Consider the following 10,854-nt stretch of genomic DNA (forward strand, 5'->3'; position numbering starts at 1 on the left):
CAAAAGCACTTACCGCATGTAATATTCATGCTGTTGAGAGCACTGATTGGCTCTAAGAACTGTCAGGTGAAAGATACATCACTTTTGTACATGTTTAACCTGTTTTACCTAATTTATAATGCATGGCCTAGATTGACGTCAGAGAACTTTAAACAGTTACACAAAATGCTGAGAGTTACAAAGAAAAGTTAAAATTTATTCCGTTTATTGATTATACTTTTTAAGGTAGACCATGGGTAGTGGGCACTATAAGGAATTGTAAATAAGACAACATAGGACAGTTATATATATTTTCAAGGTCACCTGTATGCAAAATTTAAATAAAATTTACCGTGTGGTTTATGAGTTATGGATATATTTCTGAACTAAGACTTTGCCATTAGAAGGGCTTATTTTCAGAAATGAGGAAACTCTAAATAATCTATTATATCATCATTATGAAAAATGTTTTCCTATTGCTCATTGTTAAGAAACAAATAATAACATTCAGGTAACAAATGGCATGAGCAAAATGTTTGTTTCTAAACAAAATGTTTTATATATATATATATATATATAAAAATGTTACACTACCCCATCCACTTTAAACACTAATCTGACCATTTCCCTATATTAAAAGACTTATTCAAAATGTCCCTTAAGTTACCACAATGAGGGGCTGTTTTGAAAGTTTGCCTAAATGTTTTTTAAAGGTAAATTGGTTAATCATGCGAAATATAAAATACTTTTACCGTATATTTTTTTATTTTATTGAACTTTGAACATATCTGGTATCATATTTGTTATAAATGTTAGCATTATTTAGCAAATAAATACCTACAATAATTATATAATTTAAATAAAAAAACTTTTTTCTTCCATAAGGGATCAGAGAGATACATAAATAATGTTAAAAAGAAAAAAAGAAATAAAAAAAGTTGCCTCTTCTGGGATTTGAACCCACGCCCCTCAATTTCAATACAGTTGGCAAGTGATTCTAGCCTATTTGAATTCTTTTCAGAGTAGAGGTAACGCATTACCCATTGTCTACCTTAAACATTTCTGAAAGAAAAAAGGTTAACAACTGTTCCAGGCTATTGAATTTGCGTCAAAAATTGTTTAATAAAAAAATCTGGTGCCGAATTTTGGCACAAAAAAAACAACACCCCTAATGACCGCTAGTTAATATATGAAAAAATTAATAAACTAAAATCAGCATGTTTGAAGTACACACCATTGTCCGATAATTACATTCCTTTCTTGTTTTCACACCTTAATATAAGACATTTGCGACATAATGTCGGAAAGGATTACCGAGGAACTGTTACGCTAATATTGAGGGTTCATCTCAACGCATATTATGAACACTTTGAAATAAGGCCAGGGTATTTTACTGTGTTTCTTTCAACACACCGTAATGTTCATATTTACTTACTACAAGACGATCTGATGCCAAGTTTCTTTAAGTAAATTCGGAACTTTTCTAATAAGCTCAGCCATTGGTCGTTTGGCGCTGATGGTCTGTTTTGTGTAGTGAGCTGACTTGTATCAATAGTTTCGTCCTTTGATGATGGAAAAACGTTTGACATATTGAGCACGATCATCTTGACGTCTTCACTACGGCCCCGCTTGTGAAGTTCATCTGGGTCTGGACCGGGTTTGAGTTGTCTCGGGACTAGGTGGGAGCAAAGCTGCTGGCCAGATGTCCGTGTTGGCCCCCATCTTCACATCTGTTAAGGACGATTTCGGGAGTTTTCATATAGGTATAAGGCAAAATTAAAACTGTTCTTCATTTGTATAAGATTTCTTTAAACTTGGCATGTTGTTAGAATATGAAAACAGAAACATATTAAGAGGAACAAAAATCGGAGTCTCCGTACTCGTTTTTGAGTTATCTGCCGCTGAATAAGAATTTTCTACTTATTTGAGGTCATTTAAAGGGCAGATAACTTATACATACGTGAATGAATTCTTGTTTTTACTTCTGGACAATGTTTTTTCGTTGTAATATTGAATACAATAAGTTATTACATGCAGTTCCCTACATCGTTTCTGTCATGTTTTTAATGAAAATAAAGGTACTCTAAATTCATAAAAAATAGCCAATTTGTAAGAAAAAATGCACAAACTGAGAGAAAAAGTGGGGGAAAAACAATCCACTCTAAACATGTTCTTGAAATTTTGCATATTGACTAAGGCGAAGGTAAGCTTCATGAAAATAAGAAGAAATAAAAATGTTTTGTTTCGCATTGTAAATAATCTGTCCTTGAATTTAACGAAAAGTCCAATTAAAGAGCAGGTAACTCGAAAATGAGAACGGTGACCCCAAAAGGTTTTCCATTTCATGTATAGAATTAATCAAACCCAGTCTGCAATTTTCATGTTTTTTTCTGCTGTGCTTCCGCAGATATTTCAACACTTTTGAAGTCATATGCTGATAGTTAGTCTATTGTAGTACCTGACCAGGTTCTCTTTCCAGTGCACGATCTTATTTTCCACTTGAATCAGAGAGTGGGATTTCTTGCTTTCGATATATTAAACATTTTCACTACTGTTTAAATGTTAAGCGCCAAGCCAGAAGCTGTTAATACCATTTTTCATATATTTGGTATCTAATAACCTTCTGCAGTCGAGGAACGCTCTACTAAAAGTGTTATGGAGGATATAAATTCTATATGGAATATTAAAAAAACATCAGTATAATGCTACAACATAAAGGTATAATACGTCAGTTAGATAAACACTGCTAAATTTTATTGCATTTAATTCAAGGTTTGAACGCGTTTTTTACACGATGCCTAAATATATAAGAATTTGGTGCAGATTAAGGGTTACTAATTCATGATGTAAATACTTATTACTTAAATAGTTTATCGTTGTTTTTCTAAATCATGGTTACTTAATATCTGGATCATTTATTTCGGTAAGATTTTTGCTCATTATCCCGCCACGATTCTTACTGAAGTGGCAGAAATGTATTTCAAATGCACACATAGATACAAGTTCTCCGAGTTGAGTTGTGAGACACCCGAAACACTAACATTATTCTTTAAATAAAAAGATACATAACATGTTTTACTGAGTACATAAAGCGGTCACGGCTATTGATCACGGCACTTACACACCTCCTCTATTGTTTGTGACAGGTCTATAGTTTTCGGATAGACCTGTTTAAACAAAGAAAGTACGTTATGAGGTCTATCTTTTGCACGTGCACAGGTCTGTTCTAGTCAGACAGACCCGGTCATGAAAAACACGTGAAAAAAATAAACCTGCCTGTGCGCAGACAAAGAAAACATGAAATGCAATCAAAAATAAAATGTAAATGATAGTCATAATGTTCGATCCTGCCTTACAAAATCGGGATACATTTTTTAAACAAGATAATGTTTATTGAATGCACTTGGCAATTATTCCAGCATCCCTATATTATATCTTTGAATAAAAATAATGGATGGCATATCAAAGTTAGGACACATTTAACATTTATTTAATCGCGTCATTTTTCAAAGAAATAGTAATCTAAGTGGTTCCTCTGTCATTCATATAACTGTTCACAATATAACAAAAATGAACGCTTCAAGTTCATTTTTATGAATCACAGCATACTTATTACGATTTTAAATCACCTATACCATAACATCTAAAACGTTCTAGAAAATTCACAGTAGATACAAATTGTACCGGAAAAATGCACCAAAAATATGTCCGCTTTACAACTTTTCACCATTTTATATACGCTTTACATTAGAAACCGCAGCTACACAGTAAATAGCTAGTCCCATTCCCATCCGCGGGATCAACCAGATTGTTAAATCCCCGTTAACCCCTACCCCCTCTCTTTGAGTTAGGCTTTATCCTGTTTTTCTATCAAACCGGAGAAAAATCAAAACTGATTTCCCTTGAAAACCTTCGAAGCTAGGGCTTAGTTTCAAAGAATTCTACATAACAACGTTGAAGAATCCAAACATTGCTTATAGTGACATGCATATAGAAGTGCTTAAAGTGGATTGGTCTACGATGGGCACATCTTTCATTAGTATTTCAAATATCGATAGAAACGACAGAAATGTATTATTCGGATATCATTAAAAATTCTTGAAAAGAAATGTTAATAAAGTTATAAGTGTTTTAGTATAAAAACTTTATATGATGAACGATCATATTTTATTCTAGAACACTTTATAATTTGTTATATGAAATATAGTTTCGGATCATGTATCTCAAACTTGCCAGCAATATACATATGTAAGTCTTTCGTGGTCTGCTGGGTATCCGGACATTGCCCTCCGGGCAGTTGACTTCTCAGATTTATGCCCCCTTTTTGCAGTGGCGGTCATTTGCCCCCTCAAATCTTTGGAAGGAGCGGACATTTGCCCCCCAACCCTCTTCCTGTTTTAAAAATGTTAAAATATTTAATTGTTTGCTACCAAAATTCATTGCCTGTTGTCGAAATTTCATTGTGCTTGAACACACAAAAACTCTCGCGCAAATTTGTGAAAATCAAAATAGCATCCATAAATAAATGAACTATAATGTTTCCATTGACATACAAAAAAAATCTATACACGAGATGATCTCTGACAAGTGACAAGTCGCAACAGCAAAAACAAAGGGGGGGGGGGGGGGGCAAACGTCCGAGATGACAATTGTCAGGGGGCAAATGCCATAGAATCTGCGATTTCTGATACGAAATACTATTAACATAATTATTCATTCTTTAAAATACCTTCTATTACAGACCTCTTCACTTTATTATTGTCAAATTGCACATTTAGCTTTTTTTGATTATTATTTTAAATGGAAAAGCAAAGTTAAATGCAAAATATATATTGTTTTGTATTTAAGCAGAACGTTAATAAAAGCCTACCTGTATATGCGCTGTGTTAAAGATAATATTTGTGCATTACATCAATTGCTTGGATCAGCCATTGCTCAAGCAAATATAGTTTTACGGTGTGTAAGTTGGATATCGGCCTCGTACATCGATCTTTCTGTTTAGGAAAGACCTGGTCACGAATTTCATGAAACACCTCGAGCGCTACGCGCTCTCGGTGTCACATGAAATTCGTGACCAGGTCTTTCCTAAACAGAAAGACCTCGTACTCGGTCGATATCCTATACATCTCGTAGAATATACACACCTATTAATTAAATTATCCAGGACAAAGGCAATATCACGTAATACAAACAAAAATTATTTCGTGGACAATACTCATGCTATCCGTTACCAAAAACCGCGTTTATTATATTGTTAGATATTTTTGAGAATATCCCTTTATATAACTTGCCCTCGATTCTCAATCTCCGTTCCTCATTATAGGCCTCAACTGTCAGTGTATGATATAAACTTATTCAAGAATGTTTCTTTAGCCAAACACATTTTTGAAACACATTAATATCATTATTAAAAGTAAAAGGTAAGGGTTTTGTTTATAATAGCGCCATCCCTACTGAAAGGCCCAGCCATTTATGACTTATGAGACACCTTTTGCTTGCATACCATGTACATCCCAACTTCTACTACTATTTCAGGCGCCAGGCGGATAGAAAATGGTAATTTTAACTACCTCGCGGCTCATAAGCACCATTTCGGAACGAGTCCCACGGGAAACATTCATACTTCAATTAACGATCACCTTGGGGCTAGAACCTGCGACCTCCCAATCCGAAGGCGCACGCCTTAACCACTAAGCCACGGTACCGGTATATCGTAAATGAATTGACAGACTGACCCTACCATAAAAAAATATCGCGTACGTGATTCAATGGTGTTTATTTAACAGGCGCAATTTTATTTGCATTACGATTGATCTTGGAAAACCAACAAATTCCCGGAAGTGTTTTTGATGAGATTCATAATATAATGCCCAAACCACGGAAGAGGAACTGCTACACGACGGATGGGGTTCTAATGATAACTTGTCAGAAGTTTTTGTGACAACTGTCATGGAGTGTGTCGGAAAACTTTGTATACACAACAGAAACACTCGTCAATAATTGTCATTTTCATCTTTGAGAGTGGATTTTAGGTGCTGATTTAACTTCAATGATTAAGCTCGCATTCTTAAATCTTGTATTATGTGTTAAATACTTATTTATAGTCCATTTTTTATCTCTTGTTTAAAATCTGGTAGTTTTTAGTAAAATTTACCAAATCATTTGCTAATTCGCACATATAGACCTGTTTATTTGTGATCTGCATCCTTGCTAATTATAATGCAAAGTTGCAAACATAAAGCCCCGGTTAACAAATTCATACCCGATTTTTAAAATGTTCTGAAGTTGTGATAACTCTGAAGATGTCATAGAGTTCTTGTGAAACCTTTTGTTACTGCAAGTGTGCTTTTTGCGCTAAATTACAGCACGTTTTAGCGTATTTAATGATTCAATAAGGTTGTCAATCATATGAAACGTACTACGATCATCCTTTGCACAAAATTTAAACCATAATAAAAAAGTATATTGCCAGGAAAACCTTCACATCCATGTCTTTAAAAAGTACGATACATGATACATGCGACATCTTTTAAGAACCACTGTGGTTGCAGAAGCTAACGGGACAGCTTCTGTACATAAAAAGATCCTAATTCGCTAGCGGGTTTTGAACCCACAGCAGTGAGTTTAACATTTAAGCAGAGAATGTATAGCAATTATCAGTAGTTTAAATTGAAAACATAGCTTTATGTATATTAAACTGTAAATATACCGAATCATTATTTCTAAGGACACTCTTAAATGACTGACCGGTTAGCGAACAGTGCAAAAAGGCGGCAACTCTTGTCTCAGCAATCTAATGATTGAGTTTCTGATAACGATATTGTGCTTACTTATTATCAGTTTTTGTTCTTTTAAAACGGAGTAATCTTGTTGTATATGAAATAATAATATTGTTGTAATAAAAATACCCGTAAATATTTATTATTTTTGTAAATTTAATTTTAATCTTTTCAAAGACATTGTAAAAAATATATATGAACACGTTTTTGTGTATGATAGTTCTCTTTACCAACTCTTTTATTATGCTTTTTGATATAGAGCAAGTACAGATAAAACAATGTTTATATAAAGTTTCCTGTAGCGTAATCATATAATATTATATGATCTGGTGCCCTAGGATTGCTCTGGAAAGTACACATATATGGTCTATCATTGTAAGGTTTGAAATTCATAACTAATATGAATAAGGCATAATTGATAAAATAAGAATCCCTAAAGAAAGCCCAAAACGGCAATATTGAAAATATTGCAGGCTCGGTTTGATATAGCCTGTTCATGGACGGGACTGTCAAATGCAAACTAACGTCCACGCACCCCTAGCCCCGACTTAAGCAGAATTAAAACCTCAAAGCAAGGTCTTTGACAGAAAGTATAGTACATTTTAATTTGAACGGAGAATTCGATTAAATTAATCATTCATTTTATTTTACATTTTCCGTTTTAAAAGTGCCATTCGTTATTTTACGCATTGCTTACGTTTATTCTGATTCCCTGTCGTATATTGGTTTCTATAAGAGTGCGCAGAACACCAGCTTTCGCATCCGTTTTCAGAATTCTTCGGCTTTTTTCGTTATCTTGTAATTCAAAAAGGTGCGATGTGACAATTTCCCACTTCCGACGAGATTTTTCAAAACCATCACTATCTAGCAGGTACTCGCGTTACCGTAAAGCTCGGGCCAGCTCTTCGAGATCGCTATTGAGGATAATATTAAATTCTAGAACGGTTCTGTACCAAACAAACCTGTTGTTCCTATTTGGATTTTGCAGAATTTACTTAATATGTTGTTGTTTCTTTACTGACATCATTACTTCGTAGTTCTCTACGACTCTCATAGTGAATAAAGTACGAAAAGCACGGTAACGTTGGTATGATAACTTTCTACAACTCTGCTATAAAGCCGAAATGCCTTTCATAATTGACAAAATATCCCCTTGCAATAATTGTTGTTGTCCATTTAACCCACTTTGCTATAATGATGCAAATGTAGTCTGCTACTATAAAATGTTTATTCACTCAAATTATAAAACTGCAACAAGCACCTTACCCCAATAATTTGTGATATTGACAGGAACATAGAAACCCGTTTGAATCGATGACCAATTTGTCATTTAAGACACCAATTGTTTACCCGTTAACAATTTTCAATTTCCTTCATAAATTATTTATCTCTTCTCAAGGTTTAATTGAAGTCAGATTGATTCCATCTGCCAAGCAATGCTCAAGTATTATAGTGCAATGCTCTTTAATAGACAGTAATGAATCTATGTTGTTTTAGTACTTTCTTGTGTTTTTTCTTTTCTTTTTTCATTTTTTTTTCATGTAAAAATTTGTTTTCCCAAAAAGTAGACGCTGGCATGTTATGATAACTTACATATATAATAATTTAAATACTTTAGACAATAACAAGAAAAAATGGCAACTACACCTTGATTAAAATAGCTGATGAAGCTTAAAAGTCATAGACAGACTGGGATTCTTAAACCACTCCAATAGGGCATACAGACCATGCGACATAAACACTGAACAATTTTAAAACGACTGAAATATGTTTCAATAATAGCAATTATGCCTTGAAAATGTTTTAACAACACCTATCAAGTCAAGAATGAATGTTTAGCGAATCTCTTTAGGCTTTCTCGGATTACAAGACAGATACCGTGTAAATTATTCAGTGGGTTTACAAGATGAATAGTATTACTGGTAAACATTATTGTCTGTACCCGAGTGGAAAACTAAACAGTTGTATACAGGACTCTGCATATAGTTCATTGAAAATTCACACATATCTTCGTCATCAACAAAAATTACAGCAAACATCCAATAATTGTACTTTTAAAGTTTAGTTTGGCGAAGAACTTCTTGTTTACGTCTTTCGGTTGGTCCTGTGGAAAAGCAAATGCAAATCATATTACATTACTTTACGTGCACAATTTAACTTGTAATACAAAAGCGACACAAATTGTTTTGACAAAAATAATATATATAGTTACATAGTTATATATTGTTTACTGTGTGGCAGCTTTGGATAACAGTAATGGTGGGAATATGTTTGTCAGTCTAAGCTTAGTAATTTGAATGAATTGAAGTCCTTTTTTCATCGTTTTATTACTTTTGAAATTTAAGTTATTTATCAATTTCAGCTTTGCTTTTTCTTTAAACAGCCCTGACAATGTCAGAAGTGTAGGCAGAAATAAAATTGAGGTACCACATGGGGAAAATCATTTAAAAGTAATCTCGTCATTGCAAAGTGTGGAATTTCACTGTGAAATTATCAAAATTTAATATAAATTACAAGGATAAATCAGTAATCCACTCAAAAGCATAAAATAAATTGCAACATTTACCTTTCCACTGAAAAGTATTTTGTATATTTTATAGACACTTATTGCATTTGCAAGTGTTTTGTTCGCAGGCAAGTTTTTTTAAAAGCAGCAATTGTTTAACAAAAGACATATGCTGAAGTCGATGACTGTCCCAAATACATGCATGTTTATATAGGTCAAAGCTAACAGATTGTGTGAGCAAACATGTAAACATCTTTTTTAAGATCGGGGACCTTGCAATTGACCCAAGTGACACATGTATTGTATTTATTTTTATCAAATCTGCTTATAGATTTCATCTGTTTAAATAATATAGATCCAAATGTAACACTGTATTGAATGACGATTAGGAATTAATCAATTTCTGAAACTGCCAACGTGATTAAATAACATTTAATTTAAAGCAGTATTTTCAAAAGTAGTTTTGATCGACCTGTTACATGTACTTTACTTCATTGATTTTTGTGTGTCGTGGATGGGGGTGGCGCGTTTGTGCGTGTTTATCTTTGATTTTAACCTTTCATTCTAATACATCTAATTCTATTAAATTCTCGGATTAATTAATTAGTATATGTACTTGACTGGTAGAATGCCATTCCTCAATAACTTGAAGTGGGAAGTAAATATTCAGATGTTAGTTTCCATGATAATAGTATTATTATTTTAAATTCGATTATTGTAGAAGAGAAAATATGAAGATTGATTAAAGCTAGATGGCAATATGTTTTATATTTAATTTAAAGTTATATTGATTTGATTGATGTTACTTCCAATCTTATTCAGTTAATTTGTAAGTCCTACGTAGGACTTTATAAGTCCTACGTAGGACTTTATAACTCCTACGTAGGACATAAAAAAGCCTAATTAGGAGTTTGTAACTCCTACGTAGGACTTTATAACTCCTACGTAGGAGATAAAAAGCCTAATCAGGAGTTTATAACTCCTACGTAGGACTTTTAAACTCCTACGTAGGACTTTATAACTCCTACGTAGGAGATAAAAAAGCCTAATTAGGACTTTATAACTCCTACGTAGGACTTTGTAACTCCTACGTAGGACTTTTAAACTCCTACGTAGGACTTTATAACTCCTACGTAGGATACATATCAAAGTACTGAAAGCACAGAGTTCGACGGACATGTATGCTAGAGTATAACTTAAGATAGCATATTATGTAGGAAAATAAATTATATGAGCCGCGCCATGACAAAACCAACATTGTGCATTTGCGACCAGCATGGATCCAGACCAGCCTGCGCATCCGCGCAGTCTGATCAGGATCCATGCTGTTCGCTTACAAACCGTATTACAAGTAGAGAAACTGATAGCGAATAGCGTGGATCCTGATCAGACTGCGCGGGTGCGCAGGTTGATCTGGATCCATGCTGGTCGCAAACCAAATATGTTGGTTTTGTCATGGCGCGGCTCATATGTGTCAAGTTGTAATTGTGGCAAGCCGCTTTAGTAAATATCTTTAGTCTGTAGTCAGATATGATTTTGTCATTCTCTGCATATATTAAACGATGATTGTATTATGTACGTTAAGTTAAA

The sequence above is a fragment of the Ruditapes philippinarum genome, unplaced genomic scaffold (genome assembly GCF_026571515.1).
Source record: "Ruditapes philippinarum isolate M1 unplaced genomic scaffold, ASM2657151v2 ctg5663_1_1_1_1, whole genome shotgun sequence".
Classification (NCBI taxonomy): domain Eukaryota; kingdom Metazoa; phylum Mollusca; class Bivalvia; order Venerida; family Veneridae; genus Ruditapes; species Ruditapes philippinarum.